This window comes from Protopterus annectens, chromosome 3.part0 (assembly GCF_019279795.1).
Source record: "Protopterus annectens isolate FY-2018-M chromosome 3.part0, PAN1.0, whole genome shotgun sequence".
In the NCBI taxonomy this organism is placed as follows: domain Eukaryota; kingdom Metazoa; phylum Chordata; order Ceratodontiformes; family Protopteridae; genus Protopterus; species Protopterus annectens.
In genome coordinates, this window is record NC_056731.1 from 852,661,067 (window position 1) to 852,683,975 (window position 22,909).

Here is a 22,909-nt window from a genome sequence, read left to right on the forward strand (position 1 = left end):
TCCAGGATGCCTTGCCAATGATTCTGTAGGTATCCATGATTCGCATAATACAGCATACAGACTGTGTTTCATAAGCCTGTAACCTTTTTGTGAAAAAAGTCTGTTTAGTGACAAAGAGTTTTGAAAGGGACAAGAGAACAGTATTCCTGTCTGTACCTCCCTCTTTGCAGCTCTCTGGAAAGAAGGTCAAGGCTAGCTATGTCCCTACCCTGCCTGGAAGAGGATCATGAGAGATGTGTGGATTTTAGAACTGATAAGACAGGCCGTCATGTTAGAAGGTGTTTTGCTATTTTCATACGTGTCTCTAGCAGAAGAGGCAGAGCAGGCGGTTGCAGACTTCCACTGGATAAATGCTATCTTAGCTATATCCTAAAAAGCAGAGAAGCAAAAGACTTTACTCAATATTTTTTCTTGGGTCCCCCTCAAAAAGAGTGCTCTGAAGCTTTTTGTTGTACCTAAAATTTTTTAATTTTTTTCTGTGCAGTCTTTGATTCCCCTCCTGATCACGGAGCCTGAATGTGCTGCCTAAATGTTGGAGGAGGTCCGCCTACTTATCAAGGGGGAAAAGTTCTTGTGGTTCATGATGGGCATCTGTTAAGTGTTTTGAACTACTCTGGTCTTTGACAGTATTTATTTGCAAATAATTTTAAGACAGAAAGTAAATGTCTATTCATTTACTTCATGTATTCTTGATGGAGCAAGGGAGTTGACCCCCCCCCCCCCAAAGGTGCTTTTTGCCGTCTGTACCTACTAACCATAAAGACTCCATAGACTGGAATAGTGCCTGTTTGTAGCCCTAGTATCCTTGAGACAGGGACAAGAGCTGTCCACAAGGGCCTTAAGGGTGTCTTGTCTTTTTTTCTTAATTTCTTCAAATCTTTTGGCTTTCTAATACCGTGACAGGAATGGACCCCATTCCTAAGTCAAAGTATGATTAAAGTTCATGAAATTAGTACTGTTTCAATCTTTGATGTCAGCCAGAAGTGCTTTATTCCATAGCTTATATGTCCCAGCAATAAAAATGTTTGCTATGTCCCTCATCCTGTACCCTGATGGCTAACATAAGCACCTACACCACTGCGGGAAGTCTTGTTCCCTCCCACTTTTTCAAAATGTTGGTGTCATGAAAAATTTATCAAAACAGGTATTTGTTATATTTGCTGACTGAGAAAGTGGTACTGGACATGGGCAATTTTTTTGTGAGAGTGACTCCAAGAGAAATGTTTTAACTTTTTCATATCTGTATATGTAGCATAAACATGATATTTTTTTATACTACAGTATTTCTGTTGAGTTATATATGCAGAGGTAGCAGAAATGTTAAGTGCAGATCCCGTTTGTATTCAGGTTAGAGAGTCCTGGATTTCAAAGTCTTATCAACTATTCAAGCTTTCTTCAGTTTCCAGAGTATTTATCAAGGTATTGGCTGTACTTTGCAGGTAAAAACGTCTTGTGTGTTTTACCTGGGCATCTGGACTCTGGTGGCTTTGGCTGCAGCCCCTGGGGTGGCCATACACTTGAGATTGTTTCCCTACCTACCTCTCAAGTGAGGATGTTTATAGCTGTCTATCTGAATTCTGTGTATTGCCAGTTATTCTTGCCCTGGAAGAGGGTTGAAGAAATTGTGGCAGTAGGGTCCTAGGTGCAGACACGGCTTGAGATACAAGCTGAAGTCCAGCAGACCTTCTGAGCTTGATGGCTGCCACAGTTTTTTCAGGGTCTATATTACGAAAGCGAAAAAACGTATGCGCGAATACCAAAACATCGACCCCTATACCACGAACCGCAAAAATCCCGAACGCACTAAACAGCAGGGAAAAAAAATCTGTCATAGTCTGCTAACCCCACCACTAGCTGTATACTACCCCCAAGTAAAATAAATAAACCACATACATACACTAACCAAGCCCTACTTCTAACCTAAAGCACAAAACCCTACTTCTAACCTTACACTAAACCCCACATACACAACTAACTATGCACTGTCCTTAACCCCACCCTAACCCTAAGGTCCGTAACTACCACACACTTCCCCTACGAAAATATACACAAACATAATAAATAACATACATTTAACAAAACCCTACCTCTAACCCTACACTAAATCTAACATACATTACTTATCTAAGCACTTACCTTAACCCACACCCTATCTTAAACTCTGTAACTATCCAACACTTACCTTATTTAGCTAATCCACAAATGGGCCAACCATGGAAATGCGATATTTCCATTTTTACGGTTTTCGACTTTCGCTCTTAAGTCCACTCCGCTCTATATGGTTCGTTTACGTATTCGCATAAACGTCTTTTTGCTTTCCTAATATAGACCCGTTTTTTCACGCTTCTGTGTTGGCATGTCAAAGGGTGCACATGTTACAGTGGACTGTGAGATGTTGCTGTCCACAGAACCACTAAGACCGCAAGGTCTTCTGGTGTTCAATCCGTTTCTGATGGTCCACAGAACCACTAAGACCGCAAGGTCTTCTGGTGTTCAATCCGTTTCTGATGGTCCACAGAACCACTAAGACCTCAAGGTCTTCTGATGTTCAATTTGTTTCTGATGGTCTTGGATTGCTGGAAACCCTCAGCAGCGTATTCTTGGGTTTCCCTTTTCTGTAGCTGAACTCATTACAGATCCTAATGATGGATGCTTCACTGGCAAGATGGGGAGCTCTTTTAAATCACATATTATAACAAGGCCATGAATCCCTTGAGAATGGAGGTTTGATATCAACCAGGTGGAGCTTTTTTAATAGCCTTTCTGACCTTGAAGGTTTTGGAGCTGGAGCTTTTTAGGGACAGTCAGAGTAAGTCCACTGCCTGATACCTAAGCAAGCAAAATGGCATGTGTTTGTGCTCCCTCCCCCCAATGCATAGTGCAGCATATCTATTCTAGTAGACCACATAGGGAAATTATCATTCTCTTTGTGCTTCACATTCCTGAGAAATTGAACAAATTGGTGGTAAACGACTCCTACCTTCCTCTCCGTGTGCATGTTGATTTTACCTATTACTGGGGAATATAATGGTTTCCTTTGTTCTTCTTAATGCAGCAGACAAAGGGGGAATTTAGTGGCGGATACTTCTCCATCCAATGATGCAAGAAGTTCCTGTACGACTTCCTGCGGTTCCTTGCGATACTGTCCCTCTACTGAAAGCTGAGGGGAAAGAGACAAAAACTAATGCTTATTGCCACTTGATGGCTAAGGAGTATGTGGTATCCTCAAACTTCTGGTGGTTACAGGGAACTACCTCAGGCCAAGCCATTGATATCCTGTACAGCTGGGGTGATTCTTAGACTCACCTCTTGGTAAGGCTGATATGTAGATCCCTTAATCTTATTGAACCTATTAGCAGACTGAGTTTGCTAAGAAGTCTTCCACTTGACAAATATGGGCCTGCAAATGGAAATAGTTCTCCATTTGGGTAGTATGATTTGCACTGCCTCCTCTATCAGCTTGCCACTGATCCTAGACTGTTTCAGATACATGTCTGACGTGGGCATTATTCATTCCAGTGTCAGGGCGAATATATGATAGCTGTTGTTCATCATGACATTGTAGAGGGCAGAATTGTGGCCCAGCTGTTGCTGTTCAAAAATTTCTTTAAAGGAATTCTGCATGTGTACCCTCCATGGGATCAGAACTTTGTGAGTGACAGTCTTGCTCATCTACGGTTTGAGCCTGCTGTGTCATTGGAGCTGAAAATCCTTGTGTTGGAAAACTTCCTTTTGGTGGCCCTCACCTCCTCTTGTAGGATATTGGAGCTGATGACCCTTATGTAGGAAACCTTACTGGTCTTTTGTAAAGATGTGGTGTCTCTAAAGACCAGCCTATTTTCTCTCCCAAACATAGTACCCAGTTTGTCCTTCAAATTTTTTTCATATTGTCTTTGCCTGAGCAGAAACCAAGGTGAAGACAGACCTTCAAATTCTGAATGTAAACTACTAGTTCAGTTAAAGTGGGTACATGAGTAATGAAAGACCCAAGAGCTGGCAGTTGTCAGATAAATTCTTAAGTGATTTCCCAGCTACATCATATTTTCCATTAGGTAGTTCACTGTTTATGGAAAGTGATTTTTCATTCAAGCTGCTTACGCTACTTCAGGAATGTCTCCATTGCAGTAACATCAGATCTGAAATAGGAATGTTCATTTGCCTGCAACCTGTGGGTTACGGATCCGATATCGGATCCGAGCCGGCAACTTGTTTCAAGCTAATGGATCCGAGCTCCTAGCCCCTCCCTTCACCCATAATCCCCTGCTAACCCTCCATGACCTCAGATCTAGTTTGCCGCGCTTGTGATGGCTGGATCTTTTTGAGCTCTGTCAGATAAGTCAAAAAAAGTTAATTTTTTGAATTATTTCTGGTCAGGAAATACTTTTTTTGTTTAAAGTAATATTTGTATAGTGTGTCTGTGTTAGGTTCCTTAATTTTTTATTAATACCCTCCCTTCGCTGGTCGCTAGTGTATGAGTGTTTGTTGTGTGTCTTTTGGGGCCTGTGTGTATGTGTAGTTGTTTTTCTTCTTTTTTAGTTAAAAAAAAAAAAAAAAAAAGGAATGGCTGAGGCCCCAAAAGCCATATTTTCTAAATGTACTGAGTGTGGCCATAAGCTCTCCCCGGCTGATGGCCACACTCTGTGCGTTCGGTGCCTTGGGGTTGAACGGGTTGAACACCTCACCTCGGGCTGTACTATCTGTGCAGTGTTCAACCCCAGGGCACTGAAAGAACGGAGGTTGAAGCTGGTCCTGGTGGGACTTCTACCCCCGGATTCAGCTTCGGCCTCCGCTACTTCTGCTACTCCTGTGGCTCCATCACAGCCTGTGATGGTTGCCACTCCTGCCCCCCTGCCTCTGACCGGGACTCAAACTCCCACTAAAGTGTCGGAGGACAGGGAGGCCAGGAGGGAGAAACGGAGGGAGAAGCACCACAAGCGGCGGGCCGAGACCTCCGTTTCGGCCCCGCCAGCTAAGCGGGCTACTCCCTCCATTGCTTCTAGGTCTCCTCCTCGGCTCCGATCCCCTTCTTTCTCCCCGGGGCCCGAGGAGGAGGAGACCCGATCTCCGTCGAGGTCATCGAGGCGGCATTCCAGGCCTGCCTCGGTGGCCTCTTCGAGATCTACATTCAGTTTATCTGATGCAGACTTGGACCGGATGATGCGAAGGTTCATCCAGGCCCAGCTGCAGATGGGAGTGCCCTTGCCTCCCCCCCTCAGGGGGGGAGCTCAACACCTTTTTTCCACCCAATTGCTCCTTCTCCGACCCGCTACCCGGGTTCGGAGCGCTCGGAGCCGAGTAGCCTTGGAGCCGGGGGGGTGGGTCGGCGCTGACAGTACTTGGTACTTCGGATCCGACCCTACCCTCGAGTCTGTCGGATCCGACCTCTCGGAGCCGTGGTCCGAGCTTTGGATCCGGGGGATTCAGTGTGCCTTCGGCTCCGTCCATGTCGGAGCACACTGGTCCCTCGGATCCGACGGTCTCGGCGCCGGCTCCGATCCCTTCATCAGATCCGAGTGGGAGCCGACTTTCGGATCCATTGGAGAGTGGCTCTTCCTCGGCATTCGATGTTGTGGAGAGGGCTCTGTTGAGAGCATCCGGACCCCCGGTCCTTGCATCGACTCCTCCCTGCACTCCCTCTCTGCTGGGCCAGGCTTCCATCACCCGGCCAAAGGGACAGCCTGCTTCGATATCACAGATAGTTCCATTGGAACAAGATGTTGCTGGCGAGGCCTCCTCGGACAGTCCCCCCGAGGAAGCTCCCCGCAAGCATAAGTGCAAAAGGAGGCACGTGGACTCCCCTGAGTCCTTAACCGAGGACACGGACTTGGAGGAAGGGGAAGGCTCCCCAAGATCTCCTTTGGAGACATCATGGAGATGCTAAGAATCAGAGGTGGGTGGTCTGCCCCCAAGTCTTCCTCTGACGTGTCCGTGTTTCTGTTGACATTCGAGGCAGGCCTGTCTACCTCCTGGGTGTCCCCTCCAGCCGATCCCCTGGTGGACCTTATTACCACCAGGGCATGGAAGGATCCGGACACAGTGGAGCCAATACCCAAACGACCGGACAGGATTCTTAGCCCCCCTCAGACCGGTCTCATTGGAGTAAGGGCCCCCCTGTAGATGCCATGTTGACGGCGGCAGCCACAAAGAGGGAATTGGCTCAGGAGAGTCCCTCAGTCCATCCACCGAGCAAAGAGTCCCGTTTGATGGATCGCTTAGGGAAGCGAGTCTTTAGTTCAGCGACCTTCTCGGTAAGGTCTCTGAACTATATGGCACATATCATCAGGATGCAGCGGGATCTTATCAAAGAATACACTGCATCCCCCCCCTGAGTCCATGTTGGAGGAGGATAAACAATTGTACTCCACCCGAATGGCCACTCTGAGATCTATTTCAAACACCTCTATGCGGCTATTGTCCCACGCCACAGAGGGAGCCGCTAGGGCCAGTGGAGCAGGCCTAGTCATTAGACATCAGGCCTGGCTCCGTCATTGCGACTTTACGGAGCCCTTTAAAGCGTCCTTCGCGAACGCCCCCTTTGGTTCTGCCCTTTTTGGCAAAACAGTTCGTGAGACGCTTGTCCAGAGCGAGAAGGATGGGAAGACATTGTCTGCTGTCTGAGTCCGCTTCTCTGCTCCCCAGCGGTCCTTTTCAAGGAACCAAAAGGCTCAGAAGAAGATGTGGTTCCGAAAATCACAACATTCCCAACCAGCTCCGGACAACCAGTCCTACCGTGGCAGAGGTGGACAGGGAGGACGTCTCCCTAGGGGCAGAGGGGCTCCGAGAAATTTCGGGTCCAGAGAACCTTTCTCTGAACGGCCCGCGCAGCAGCCCTGAGGGGTTGCCCGGCTGCTCCACTCTGGAGGCAGTCGGGGGGGCATTTTTCGAAGCATCTAGCGGCATGGGAGTCCATCACAACAGACCGCTGGGTGCTTCGCATCATATTCAGAGGGTACAAAATACCAATTCTCCATGTCCCCCAATCCAAGAACCTCCCCGATGTACCACCCGATCACAGGGAGGCCGCAGCCGCAGAAATACAGCAGCTGCTAAGAAAAAGAGCCATCCAGCCCGTCCCCCAAGACCAGCTCGGATTAGGGTTCTACTCCAGGTTCTTTTTGGTGCCAAAAAAGATGGGGGATCTGAGACCCATCCTAGACCTTTCCCGCTTGAACCTGTCAGTAACCAAGGAAAAGTTCCGAATGGTCACTCTTCAATCTATCCTCCCCCTTCTGAGGGAGAACGATTGGATGTGCTCTATAGACCTCAAGGATGGGTATTACCACATCTTAATGGACAAACGATCCAGGAGGTTCCTTCGCTTCCGGCTGGGAGCCAGTCACTACCAGTTCAGGGTCCTTCCCTTTGGCCTCACCACAGCCCCCCCGGGTGTTCACCAAAGTGTTAGCAGTGATTGCGGCCCACCTGAGACTCCAGGGAATTCAGGTCTTCCCGTACCTGGACGACTGGCTCCTGACCGCACCAATAAGGCATCTACTTTGCTCAGCCAGAGACTTCTTTCTCCATCTAGCCCCACAACTAGGCATTACTATCAATGTCGGCAAATCCCTACTGGCTCCAACACAGATCATAGAATTTATAGGTGCCAGAATAAACACCAGAGATTTGCGAGCCTTCCTAACTGCGGAGAGAATCAGAAATCTTCAACTTCATGTGTGGGCTATCCTTCATTCAGAGGCTTCACCAGCGGAATTGATCCTGAGGGCACTAGGCTCCATGGCAGCAGCGATTACACTCCTTCCATGCGCCCGTTTGAACATGCGAGTCCTGCAATGGACTCTGTTAGTGCAATGGTCCTTCCTATCCCTCCCTCTCCACCATCCCATTGCTATCAGCAAGGCTTGCAGAAGGGCGTTACTATGGTGGCTCCAAGCATCAAACTTCCATACGGGCCGTCCCTTCTGCACCTCTCCCCCCATCGCCACGGTGACCACGGACGCTTCCCGCCTCGGGTGGGGGGGCATTACTCAGGCAGGACAGTCCAAGGCACGTGGAACGATACAGAGACCTCCCTGCATATCAACGTTCTGGAGATGAGAGCGGTGCTGTTAGTGTTGCAAGCACTTCAGAGCTTCCTCCCCGCAGGAACGATTGCAGTTCACTCGGACAACATGTCAGTGGTCTGGTATATCAACAAACAGGGGGGAAACCAGATCTTATCCTCTTTGCTGCGAAGCCATGAGAGTGTGGGAATGGGCGATCTCCACCAACCGCTTTCTGATTGCAACGCACATTCTGGGGAGGACCAACATCCTAGTGGACAAGCTCAGCCGCACCCTTCTTACCCCCTACGAGTGGTCTCTCAATCCTCTAGTAGCGAAGCAGATATTCGCAACATGGGGGCAACCCTGCTGCGATCTTTTTGCATCTCCATCAAATGCCAAATGCAACAATTTCTTCACTCTAATCCCCCCACCAGGGGAATCTCCAAGAGACGCTCTGGTGCATGCTTGGCCACCCGGACTACTCTATGCCTATCCTCCTCTTCCAATGATGATACAACTCTTACAGAAAGCCTCGCGGTTGGGGAGCAAAATGATTCTCATTGCCCCATTCTGGCCTCGACAAATTTGGTTCCCTTACCTGTGGTCTCACCTTGTGAATCACCCTTGGATTCTATATCCCATCCCGGATCTCATCTCCCATCCATTGGACTTGCCAACTCCAAACCTGGACAATCTGAAACTGACAGCTTGGTTGCTCCAGTTCCACTCCTAGTTAGGACTCCCGGTATCTCTTCACCAGTCAAAGCCATCCTCGTGGCAGCACATAAGCCCTCCACCAGAAAGGTATATCACATTAAATGGAAACGTTTTTCCATCTGGGCGAAGCGCCGAGAGCTAGATCCCTTTACGGCTCCTCTTCCATCCATTTTAGACTTCCTAACTGAACTCTTTCAAGAAGGTGCTAGTTGTTCAACTGTCAAAGTGCAATTGGCAGCCATTTCTCATTATCATGTGGGACATGATACAGGACCCTTGATGTCAGCCAAATTGTGTAAAACCTTTCTCAAGGGTACCTTTCTACTTAGACCTCCTGTAAAAGAAGCCGTACCCCCATGGGATCTTACTTTAGTTCTTCAAGCCTTGACTGCTCCATCCTTTGAACCCGCTGCTTCAGCAGACCTCAAATTCTTATCATGGAAAACGGCATTCCTTGTAGCCATTACTTCAGCGAAAAGAGTGTCGGAACTTCAGGCTCTTTCTGTAAAACCTCCATACCTGATTTTTCACCCCAATAGAGTGTACCTCAGGATCAATCCTTCCTTTCTTCCCAAGATAGCATCAGAAACCAACATAAACCAATCCATAAATTTACCGGTTTTCTTCCCTAAATATCAAAATAAGGGTGAATACAAGCTGCACTCACTGGATGTTCATAGGCAGCTTTGTTTTTATACCCATAGGACGGCTGGCCATAGACAATCTGACCAGCTGTTCGTTTCCTTTGCCAAATTTAACTTGGGGAAAGCTATCTCTAAAGTATCTGTATCTCGCTGGATTTCCCAATGTATCCTGCTAGCTTATCAAGCCTCGGGTAGACCCGCACCAGAAGGAGTTCATGCTCATTCCACTCGCTCCATTTCTACTTCTGTGGCTTTCAAGTCTAGAGTTCCTTTGGATGATATTTGTTCTGCAGCCACTTGGGCTTCATCTCATACCTTTATCAACCACTACAAGCTAGACCTGCTTTCTAGAGGGAGAGCATCCTTTGGCTCTGCGGTGCTTCATAATATCCTTCCATGATGGCCACCCAGGGTGCAGGTAGCTGGGGACTCTGTCCCACAGGTTGCAGACAAATGAACATTCCTACTTCAGATTTAGAAGTTATGTACTCACCATAATGTTCCATCTGAGTAGGTAGTTCATTTGTCTGCAACCACCCCCCCCCTCCTTCCCCCTGACCTTCTTGGATCTATTAGTTTTTTTTAGGTATCCTTTCTTGGATATATATGGAGAGGCAAACTCGATCTGAGGTCATGGAGGGTTAGCAAGGGATTATGGGTGAAGGGAGGGGCTAGGAGCTCGGATCCATTAGCTTGAAACAAGTTGCCGGCTCGAATCCGATATCGGATCCATAACCCACAGGTTGCAGACAAATGAACTACCTACTCAGATGGAACGTTATGGTGAGTACATAACTTCAAATTTGACCTTTGGTGTATACTTTCGTTAAACATTATTTTGTCAGCATACAGTCCAGGAGCTGGGCCTCCCCCTTTGTTACATTTGTAGTTCAGGCTAGTGGTTTATTGCTTTGGATTTAACCCAGTTATAGGATTTGAGTATCTATTTGACAGATGCAATACAGTGAATTTTTCAAAACAAAGCCATAATAGCAGCTACTTAGTTGCTTCATTTGTTCATTGATTCTAAGAATGTTCATGTCCTCAACAAGCAAAACATGCACAGTATGTGTTCTTCATGTGCCAGTGGGAAACAGACAACTGGAAGAGTCACTGTGATATTAATATGCCCTGACACCAAATTCTTGTTTTTGGGGACAAAGTCACTGCTATTACTAAGGACTAGTGTACCATAATAAAGACCTTGTGAAAAGACTCCACTGTACTAAAATACTTTCAGGTTTGCCTATGCCCACTCATCTTAGCTGGGGACTTCCTAAATGTACTGTACAGTTTCCTTGCAACAGTAGTGCTGTATTATTATAATATATATATAGATGCTAAGTTACATTTCGTAAAGATTTTATTAGTAGTCCCTCCCAAGATGTACACACAGTGGTTCTGAAAGGAATGTCAAGACTATATGACTGATAAACATTGATTGTAAACCAAAGCAGAGCATTTTTTCAACTTATTTTAGTACTTTCTCCTTCCTCTGACATATTTTACATACTTAAAACTGTATCTAGCCTTCACTGAATGAGCCATTGTACAGCAAAATCAATTAAATCATTTGTTGTGTGTGTGTGTGTGTGTGTGTGTGTGTGTGTGTGTGTGTGTGTGTGTGTGTGTGTGTGTGTGTGTGTGTGTGTGTGTGTGTGTCATATTAGGTCGAGTGGTGTTCGAAAGACATGCGTGAATGGGCGTGCCTTTGTTGAAGGTTGGGTGTCAGGCTGGCACCTCGGCACTGTGAAAATTTATTGCCAATCATTAGCGGACCGGAGTTCCGCTGTGGTGACCCCTAACCGGGAAAATCCAAAAGAAAAACAACAGCAGCATAGGACTCGAGTGTCCCTGATGTTACAGGTAAAACAAGTGTTTTTATTCTGTTAGGCCATCTGTATGGAGACCACCTTTGATGAATCACAGCTATCCTCCAGCCATCCCCCTTTATATGGGCAGCCCCTGAGTTCAGCCTTGGCTTTTGGGGTTAATTTTATTTGTTTTTATTTATGACTTGTCAGTCATGTTAGTCTAGTTATCTATAAAGGACCTGTCTCAGGCATAGCCTGGTGCAGAGCACAGTGTTCAAATATCATTGTTATTCCAGTCATGCAGAAGTGTCAGATTTCATGTTACAGAATGCACAGAAGACAAAATACATACAGAGGTCAGTCTAAACTGTAGTAATTTTAATGCATGATGAGGCAAACATGGATGCGTATTAATTTTATGACTGTGGTGAGACCATTCTTGTTACAGAATGCACAGAAATAAAGGTGTCATTGTTCTTGTCAGTATATGAACAAGTCCAAAGATTCAAAAGTGTAACATAGTGCTTAATAGGGCAAGATCCAGTATTGTCTCTCTCTGTATCTGATTCAGCATGTCAGATCTGACCTCCATACTAATTTCAAAGTTTCCACAGTTCCAGGCCTCTTATTCCTCCCTTCCCCTCCCCATGATTCCCAAAACCCCACCATAGTACCTCAGACCTTGTTTGCTACCTGAAGACTTCAGACATGTTGCGAGGGCTCTCTTACCATATCCTTTAGAAATGATTTCTTCTGGTCTCCTCCTCCTACCAAGACAATTTTTCCTCAAGTTTAGTACGATTAGTGCAAAAGTTCTTTCTGTGTATTATTAGATAGCAGTTTAGGTAGATATTTTATCTAGATAGTTTCAGCAGTATCGTAAGAATTGGTAGTTGCATAGTCTTAATACAGAGTAGTAGCATTCTCTTTATCTTTTGGTAGTTCAAAGGGTTATTTATAGATGTATTCACGTAGCTAGGTATATTGCTGTGTGTGTGACGTGTGTTAAGATAATGGCTGACTCCCAAGCTTTTAAGAAATGTGCTGAGTACCGGCGTAAGCTGGCCCCTGAAGACCCTCACACTTTGTGTTTACTATTTGGGTGCTGCATATTTCGATTGACTGTCAGTCTTGCCTTTCTTTCAGCTGCAGGGTGTTTCAAGCTAGATGTGAGAAGTTAATTGCAAAAGGTAGTCTTTCTCCTCAGACAGGGTTATCATTGCGTGGACCTTCCTCCTCTGCTTCCTCTCCCAAGAAACAGGATAGGCCAAAGTCTAAAGAGAAGTCACAAGAAAAGGAAAAAAGAGAAAAAGAAAGTGAGAAAGAAAAAGAGAAGAGCAAAAATAAAGGAAAAAGCCAAGTTTCTTTCAGCCAAAAAGCTTTCTCTGGCTCTGACAATGCCAGTCGGACCCAATCCAAAAGTTGCCCGCAGTTCAGAGCTGACTTCTCTGATCCATTCATCCTCTCCTCGGCCCTGGTTCTCACCGGAACCAGTGAGCTCGGGATTGCATATACCAATTCTTCAAGAAAGAACATATTCCAGGTGTTCATCTTTGGCTTCATCTGCTCAGTCATATCAAAAGTTTAAGACTATGACATTAACAGGGTGATGAGAGAATTTCTGAAAATGCAAATCCAGCTTGGGGTACTTTCAGTACTGTCCTCAGGGATTGTACCAGCTATTGAACATTCTACCCCTCAACTCATTTCGCATATCCCAGTCCATCCTTTGGTTCAGGCAGTGTTGGATTTGGTTAACTCTGAAGCACCTATGTCTGTGCTGAGAGTACAAGCTACTTCGACACCAACAGCTTCCCTGTCTCTTTCAACTCTTATAACCTTTTTATCAGGAAGGGACTCTTGAGTCAGTGTCATTGCCGAATTCCAGGAGGATGGCTTGAACCTGAGATTTTTGGAGCCATCTCTTCCTGTATGTGTTTTTGACATGTATTCACAGATCACAAAAGAATTGATTACTTTGCTTAATGAAAGGAAACTTGTTCTTCATATTGGTTCACCAGTAGTGCACATGCGAGCAGTATTTCTAAAAACATAGGAGCATAATATTGTCTGTACAACAGGAGAGTGTTGTGTAAATGTTGATGCTCTGAGCAGGTTTACCTGTTCCAGAAAACCTACAAATCTGAGCACCACTTAGACTAAAACCACTTTTAGATGTTATAGAAGGTGTACCACTGCATACTGAAAAAAATTAAACTATGTACTGCCAGCTGCAACTGTCTCAGGATTATGAGTATATATTACAAGACAGAATATCAAGCAACCTGCTTGCTTGGTCCTTCATTGGATTAATTTTCTCCAGCATTCTTCATTCAGCAAAACTTCGAAGATCTGTATTCAGGGGACTTCTGCATGCCCATTCTGATGCACACAGTGACGGAAAGTGCCAGTTACATAAGTGTCCCTTATGCCTACTGCTTACACCTTTCAGTTATTCATTGCTGCTGTTAGTTAAGTTCTGTATATGTCTGCATAACCACCACACAAAGTGCCTGTGTGACCTTCAGATTACCAGCCACGACTTGCATTAGCATTGCCTTTTTTTGTGTCAAGGGAGTTGCATAGTGTTCAAAAGTGCAAGTAGAGCCAACAGTTTTGCTTTGCCATTCAAAGATGTTGTAGGGAGAACATTTTCACCTTGTGAATAAAAAGGTGATGAACCTAAAAAACAATAGCTGAGAGAATGTTGTGGTTCAGTGCTCTGTTTTAAAGCACCCAGTTAGTCCTGCAGTTGATGACATCTTGTTCATTTACTGAAAACTTCAGTCCACACCCATCTTCTATAGCACTGAAGGATAGGGAGACTGGACAAGGTGCACTCCTGATCTCTATCCTTGGCAGGGTGTAACTCAGGGTTCTTGTGTCATTTAATCCTTCACTGAATGCTTGGTTCCTGAGCCTGACTAGCTTGAATCCAGCAAGTAGTCTTTTCACTAGCTCACCTGGTCATGGATTAGGGGTACATATGACCAAGGAGACTCCTTTCTGGGGGTTCACCAGGCCATTATGAGCTGGGAGGTCCTGATTAAAGGAGATTATGTTGCGTGTCTTCCACTAGGACTTGTATATCAGGGGCTAGACATTAAGCAGATGTTTGTGTGGCGGAAGCTGAAGGTGCAGGGTGAGGGATTGCACCTTAAGGAAATACAGTCTGAAGCCATCACTGAGCCTGGTTGGTGTAGGCCTCTTTCTAGCGCTTGCTATTTCCTTGTCTCTCTATCACAATGCTTGCTTAAGATGTCATGCTGAAAATTGCCCCTGTAAGTACGTAGGTAAGTGGAAATCCTTTGCATTAAGGTTCCATTGACAACTCTGAGTCAGTTGTCTCGGTGAGAGATGGTGAGTTCACCCTTTCCCTAGCTTCCAAGGAACAGCCTAGACTGGTGTTGTATCCTTTCCATCCTGCCAGAAATGCTTTGTGGATTTTTTGGGGAAGGCACCAGACAAGCCTTTGGATGTTATGTTGTCCTTTCCCGCCTTCATTCTATACTTGTTGGGTTCAGAACTGAGTATTGGTTCCAAGACTGCCTAATACAAAAGTTCGAGAGCTTCCACTGGCTTGAGGCTATGCCCTATCCCATGATGCTCCGGGATTATAACCCAGGTCTCATTTGTCGCTCAAGCATATCGGATGTCTTCTGACTGGCTCTTGGCTAAGTTGGATAATTCTAATACTTTTTGATACTTTTTGTGGTATAGTTAGTTTTGGGGTTAGACTTTGTTTAGCATTATCTTATTGTCTAGAGTGTTTGATCTGTGCTACTCCTCCTCATCCTGCTGTTGGCCATCCTCGTCTCGTCAGGCCTCTTGTTGTGTTGTCGTACCTCCCTATCCTCGAACTCATTTGAGTTAGAGAGCTTTCCCTCCCCTCAAGAAGCTCATTTAAGTTAGAGGGCTTCTAGCAGCCCATTTAACTTAGAGGGCTGTTTCCCTCTCCTGCTTTCCCTTCTTGTTGCAAGGAGAATCTGTTAAATCTCCTCTCTGTGTGTTGTGCGCTATTTATATCAGAGAAAAAGTTTTTTCTGCAATTTTAAGATAGTGTGTTTTTTGATTTTGTTATTGGTAGTTTAAGTGTTTTAAACAGAGTTTCTTCCTTTGAGTTTATAATAGTCCTTGTTAGATATTACCTTTTTTAGGCAGTTATACTTTGTGAGGCAATTACAGTTGCTAGTCATGTCTAAAGAACATAAAGAAGACAAACCCGTCTGGATTTAAAAAGTGCAACCAGTGTAGCCAAAAAAAAAAATGTTGCCAAAAAATGTCTCTAATGGATGGGCACACCAGTTGTGTTTATTGCTTGGGTGCCCTCCATTTACAAGAATACTGTGCATTCTGTCATGCATTTAGCAGGGTTTTACTAGAGCGCAAAAACAAGTTGATTGTTCGGGGTCTGCTGAAGGTCCATTTTTCAGAGGCCTTGGAAGGGTCGCAGAGCTGCAAGCATACTACTGGATCCCCTTCTTCGAAATCGGAGAAGGTGGAAGAGAGATCCTTTGCCTCAGATTAGGCTACGGAACCTCCTAAAAAAAATTGCTAAGCCTACAATGTCGGAACCAAGGGCTCTTGTTCCGAAAAGCCTGTGTCTTTGGTTCCATCCAGGACTACAGAACCGATGGAGCTTCAGGTCAAGGAGTTGGTCCCCAGTGTTGGAGCCGATTACTCCGACCCTGAGATCCCCTCTGTTGGAAAAAGGGAGGTCACCTTTCTTATCCTCCTGTTCCTCCAGGAGCTTGTTTGATGATTACATGCAGCGGGTGGTGAGGGGCGACTCCTACGTACACCGGCACTGGCAATAATATTGTCTACTCTGACCCATGAGGAACCGGAGCTGACTAAGGCACCATCCCCTGCTTTGATTCCTCCTCCGACCGTGTTGGTGACTTCAGTGCCAGAGGGCTGTGGGCCGATAGTAGTTGAAACGTTGGAACTGAGGCCTACATTCAGGCTCTTCAGTTCTGACATCTGCTCTGATGTCCTCATTTCCTTTGGGTTCCAGGGAGTCTGGGAAGCCGACACACTCCTGTCGGGTCCGAGGAGGGGAGTCTGATCGGACAGCTGTCTGAGCTGACTCTACCTCTCGGGGCTTCAGCGAGGTTGAGCTCCGCTCCTACATCAGCTTCAGAGCCAATCACTCAGTGTCGGGGCTGATATCTTAGCTCTTCGGAGCCAGGGACCTCCTCAGAGTGGGGTGAGGGGGCTTTTGAGCTGATGGAGAGTGTGCTGTCACCACTGACGTCTACACACTCGGGCTCGAGCACTCTTCCCCCAAAAAAACCTTTGTCGGTCTCAGTACCATCACTTCCCCCAAACGTAGTGACCCTGAGCCCCAGGAAGCCTCTGTGGGTGAGACGGTCTCTTCTGAAACTTCCCCAGAGTACCCCCCTGAGGAAGTCCCTCGGAAGAGATTGTGTAAGAGGAAGCACATAGACTCCTCTGATGAGTCTATCACTTCTGATACTGACCTGTATGATTCTGAAGGATCCCTATGGTCCCCCTCAGAGGATGTTTCCTTTGCAGACATCCTGGAGATCCTCAAGCAGAAGGGTGGCTGGAAGCCCACCAATCCATCAGAGGACGAGTCAGTATACCTGGAAGGTTTTGGATCGCACCCTACCACCTCTTGGGCGTCTCCACCTTTTGACCAGTTAATGGATGTGATTGCTCGGAAGGTGTGGGGTTCCCCAGATACAGTGGAGTCTGTTCCAAGGAGGCCAAACAAATTCATTACAGTAACCTCAGACAGAGAATTCTTAACTAAAGGGGTCCCAGTAGAAGCTATGATGTTGGCGGCGGCCACCAAGGAGGAGTTGTCAGAAACCTCCATGTCTGTTCATCCTCTGAATAAAGACCGTCACACAATGGACAGATATGAGAAAGCATACCTTTTCTTCAGTGGCTTTTACACTTCAAGTCACTGAATTACTTGACCCATTTTATGAGACTTCAGAGGGATCTCCTGAAGGAGCTAGGAGATGCCCTCCAGGGTATGGTAGCTGCTGGGGTTTCTGAAAAAGGCAGCTCTCCACCCTAAACTCCGTGATCATCTCCTGTATGTGGCTGATTGCCAGTTTCGAGCTCTGCCCTTTGGTCTCACTACAGCCCCCGAAGTGTTCACCAAATGCATATTAGTAGTTACGGCTCACTTGAGATTCCATGTGTTTCCATACCTAGATGACTGGCTCTTGACTGCCACCACAAAGTGTCTACTTGAACAAGCAAGGGACGAAACCATACATCTCTGTACCAAGCTAGGCATTACAGTAAAATCAAAAAATCTGCCTTGTTGCCTTCACAGCATCTTATACTTTAAGGTGCTGATTTAGACTCAAAAGAAATGGCAAACCTAACACCCGAAATAATTCAGTCCCTACATCATCAAATCAGGAACTTAATATCCAAAAGGAAAGTTTAAACAAAAATGGTCTTGCAAGTTCTGGGCACCTGGCAGCTGCTATCATTTTAGTACCTCTAGCGGGGGTTACACATGTGAATCCTTCAGTGGCTGTTTTTCTCCCAGTGGTCCATACAAGATCTGCCACTGTTGCACAAGGTTATTATTAGAGTCATGCAGAACGGACCTGCGGTAGTGGCTTCATACAACTCAGTTGTCCATGGGACGCCCTTTCATTTTTCCACAGCCTATGGCCACACTGACCACGGACACTTCTCGGGGGGGCATTATTTGGGAAGGACTGTCCAAGGCATCTGGCAGGAACACGAGAACCACTTGCATATCAGTGTCCTAGAGATGAGAGCTGTGCTCTATGCGTTGAGCATTCCAGGACACTCTGCCGATAGGAACTATTGCAATTCAGACAGGCAACATGTCAGTCGTGTGGTATATAAACAAACAAGGAGGGACCAAATCTTACCCCCTATGTTGAGAAGCACAACGGGTATGGCAATGGGCTGTCTTTTCTCAATGTTTTCTGACTGCAACATACATCCCAGGAAATCCAACGTGATAGCGGGACAAACACAGCAGAGCAGTTCTAATGCCCCACATGTGGTCCCTGAAACAAAAGGTTGCGGACAGGATTTTCCGCAAATGGGGCCAGCCCTGCTGCGACCTATTTGCCACGTCCATGAACACCAAGTGCAGCAGCTACTTTGCTTTGACCCCCCCCCCCCCAGAAGTCATCCAGGGATACACTTGTCCACGATTGGCCCCCAGGTATGCTTTATGCCTACCCTTCCTTTCCTCTGATACCACAGGTCTTTCAGAATGCCAACACGTTGAGAAGCACCTTGATTCTCATAGCACCATACTAGCCTTGACAGATTTTGTTCCCCTTTCTCACATCCCATCTCCTGGAGGAACTGTGAATCCTGGACCCAGTTCCCAGACGTTCTGAGCCATTCATCGGGGAAGTTCCATCCATCCATCAAGACCCTGAATTTGACAGCATGGCTGCTCCAGTTCCACAAATAGCCAGGCTCCACGACATCTCCGCAGTTAAACACATTGATTTCTTCGCATAAACCATCTACCAGGAAGCTTTACTCTAACAAATGGAAAAGATTTTCTCACAGGGCCTACCGGAACAATATGGATCTCTTTACGGCCCCTATTTCATCAGTGCTAGAATTTCTCACTAAACTTTGTAATGAGGGTGCAGCTGCAGCTACAATTAGAGTCCAGCTAGTTGCTATTTCTAATTTTCACAATGGGGAAAAGGGCCTGAAAATCATGTCCCACAGTCTTTGTAAGGCCTTTCTAAAAGGGACTTTCCTGCTGAGACCTCCAGTCAGAGAACCCCCAGCACCATGGGATGTAAACTTTGTTCTGTCCTCCTTAATTTTGTCCCCCTTTGAACCTGCTTCATCATGCGACTTGAAAGTTTTGTCATGGAAGATTCTTGGTGGCCATTACATCCACTAGACTGGTGTCTGAACTCCAAGCTTTATCTGTGTCCTCCCTACATAATTTTTTACAAAGATAGTCTCTCCTTACATACTAATCCTTCCTTCCTCTCAAAAGTGTGCTCAGAGGCCAATCTAAACCAGTCTATTGAACTGCCAGTGTTCTTCCCAAATTATGGCAACAGGGTAGAATATAAATTACACCAACTGGATGTGCATAGACAGTTGAGCTTCTATATGCATAGAACCAGAGACTTTAGAAAATCGGATCAATTATTTGCGTCATTTTCAGAAAATAGGAAAGGATTGTCAGTTTCTAAAGTAATTATCAAAATGGATTACAAACTATTTTGTTCACATATATTTCACAAAACAGGCAATTATCAGGCAAGGTGAGGGGCCATTCAACAAGAGCTATTGCTGCTTCCTCTGCCTTCCAGGCTAGATTCCCTTTGGATTTGATTTGTGCAGTGGCCACATGGGTAAGGCCTCATACCTTTATCACTCACATTACAAAGTGGACATGGCCTCCCGGAACAGGGCTTCCTTTGGTTCCACTGTTCTAAAGAGTTTATTCCCCTGAGCCACCCAAGAAAGAAGGTGCTAGGGACACTGTCCCAACCAGCATAGACTAAAGGTGAGGGAGGACAGCATAACATTAAGAAGTTATGTACTTACCATAACATTCCAGATTTGTTGTCCATCTTGCCTTCATTCTTGCGTCCCATCCTCCTTCCCCCTCCTTCGCTCTTGGAGGATTGGGCAGATTATTATCTCTGTTTGGTTTATGGAGTCTGTGTTTCCATTCTGGGTTTATTTAGATAGATTGGTATTGTCATGTGTTATGTTTTTTCTTGCAAACAAGATCTGAGTTATGATCCCGGAGCATCATGGGATAGGGCATTGCCTCGAGCCAGTGGAAGCTCTCGAGCTTTTGTATTAGACCGAGTCGGAACCGATACTCTGTTCCGAACCCAACCAGCATAGAATGAAGTTGAGACGGACAACAAACATGGAACGTTATGGTGAGTACATAACTATTACTTATTCCCAGCAAAGGAGCCATTTGCTAGGAATGCTGCCCAAGCCACCTGGAGGCACCCTTACGCGAAGTCTTTGATCTCAAAGAAAGCAGATGTCTTCTAAATACCCCCCATCTGTGTGTGTATGTAGATAGGCCAAATGACAAAGCATTCTGATTTTTGCTCTGAATATGGACTCCTGTTGATTTCTTCTGTTCATCATAGATCCAAAGACTTCAGATCTTCATCTACTTGTTTCAGTCTGATCTGATGTATAAGGTAAAAATGCTAAAGGGAATAGCTTGAAACTCGAGCCTCAGGTTCTTGTAGAGACTCTTGTGTGCCTTCTACAGTGCATATTCATGTTTTCCACCACAAGGCATTCATAGTGAGATGTTTTTATCCACCCCAGCTTTGACTGGGGTATTGGATTTATGTACGTTTCTGCACAGAATAGCTTGGCTGAGATTATTCATGCTGAAGAAGGAACTGTGAAACAAAATTCTGTTGAAGTGAATGAAAAGTGCTGTCATATATGTATAATATTTGAAATAATGGAAACTGTTAAGATGGTTTCTTTTCTTTTTGTGTATAAAGTCATGCCACAAATTAAATGTGATGGTTTAATAGAGATGCTTAAAAAAGGACACTAGCATTGGCATTCCAGTGAATTTGTGAGGCGTTACTGGCTTCAGGAGCCACCATGCACTTTTGGGGCATCATGTCGTCAGTCCCTTGTTGCTGGGCACTGGAGAGGTGGACATTACCTCCAGCCTTTGGTGGGCCTTCCCTTTCTGTGTCCAAATCCTTCACGAATGTTGGCAAGTGCTTACCTTGGTCGTGGTGTTGAGAGATTCTTGTAGGATCCTTCACAGTGCAAGACCTGTGCTTCACCCTGAAGGAGGCTTCATTGCAGCTAGTTGGAGCAAGGAGCGATCTTCCTTGTGTCTGTGACTGTCTCAGAAGACTGCTTATGAGGCAAAACAGTTTCTGTTTTTGCTTCAATAAAAGGAGGATTTATAGTGTTTGAGGTCTATTTCCTATTTTGCCTTTTTTTTTTTTTTTTTTGCTAAGCTGCCTTCTTGGCCTTGAGGTCATGTAAACAAACTTATTTTGGGGCTGCTGCTTATGTGGGCAGACAGTCCGTCTATTATGTGAGCTATGAATAGTCAGGGGAGGAGTACAGGATCAAGCCCCTTTGTCAGAGGGCAGTGCTCATCTGCAGTCAGCAGTATATAAGGGCATCACATTGTCAAGTTTGCAAATTCCTAGGGATGTGAAAACACTGCTAGACTGTCCATTCTATGTTTCTAGTTCTGTGCTGGAGCTTCAAACAACATGCCAGGTCTAAGTCTTCTACAAGTGGATACTGTGGAACTACCTTTTTTGGTCACCTAGGAGAATGCATTGCTGTGTCTCTTGTGCAGCAGTGGGCACATTCTCTAGCTTCTATCACAAGAGGTTCCCATATAAAGACCCACAATTCCTGATGAATCTGCTTCTCATCTCGGAGTTCAGGAATGAAATATCAGAACTCATTCTCTTTATCCAGTTGGTGTGCTCTCAGCAGCTCAGCCCACCTTCAGATACTGAAAACCACTTTCTTACCATAAAATAATCCTCCATGACTGGAATGACAGGTGCTGTAGATTCAGTGATTTCACCAGAGTTTTTCTTGGGTCTCTGATGGTCATTTAGATGCTAGGAAGCCCTTCACTTGACCGGTCTGTGCTTCCAAGTTGATGTATTTCTAAGCATAGGTAAAACAATACCATGTGCTGCTCCAGTCAAATAGTTTGGCAGTGGTCTTGACCTGTTTCAAGCATCTGTTTTATTTTGGCCTTGGTAAGAATCGGTTAAAAAATTAGCATTTCCTCTGTATTTGACCTTGTTGAACACAGTATTGTAGGTGGCCCAGCATCAACTGGGCAAACTGTTCTCTAAATGAATGTAGCACTCTGTCCTCTAGAGTACCCTCCTTTCCCTTATACCTGCACTTTGTGATTGATTGTCTTATCTGATTGCTGTTTAATCATGCCAGTGTTGCAGGACTGAAGGTATTTTCTTAGAAGATGCTTTTTGTAATGTCTGCCATGTTTGCCTGGGTTACAGTTTCAGATCTTTATGTACAATGAAGTTTTATTGAGCCTTTTACAAAACTTGGGTTCTCCGAGGACAAATTCATACTTTTTTCTGAAAGCATTTTGAGTTATCTTTGAAGCCCACCCTTCATCTCGCAGTTTTCTTTTTGGGGGTAGAAACCAAGATAGTTCAGTCTTTCATTGTATGGATGTCCACCAGCAGTTCACATATTACTTCAGATGTGTGCACAGGTTTAGGAAGAAATAGTTTTTAATTTCTTTTGCTGCAAGGTAGGAGTGGTTCACAGCTGCTAAGCCCTTTCCAGTTGGATTGCCTACAGCATTATCTTTTGTCTTCAAATGGATAACCACACCCTCTACCTGGTAGTAAATGCTGTTAGTAAACCCCATTCCATTAGCGAAACGACTTCCACTGCATGCTTCAGAAAAGTCTATATTGTTGTCATTTACACCAACATTCCTTGATTTTTCATGCACATGTTCAGAAAGCGTTACTGTCTCACCCACAGCTCTCGAAATCTGAACTTCTGTGAACTGTCAGTGGTACAGCACTCTGCCGTCTCAGCTGTGTCTCATATCATGGTATCATAGTAGGACACTAAGCTAATGAGGGGCCATTTTAAAAGTAGCCAGACTTCCCAATAAAATTTGATAGGTAGTGGTTGCAATTTTTTTTTTTAGGGGGGGGCTGTATGTAGTTGGGCATGGCTAGTGGGGTATTTA

At 45.4% G+C, this 22,909-nt stretch overlaps 1 protein-coding gene across 1 annotated transcript in view; it reads left to right on the top strand.

The window, feature by feature from the left end:
* The window catches only part of PHLPP1 (PH domain and leucine rich repeat protein phosphatase 1), a 1,852,281-nt gene that overhangs the window by 1,787,544 nt on the left and 41,828 nt on the right, over positions 1–22,909 (top strand). The window lies entirely within an intron of this gene.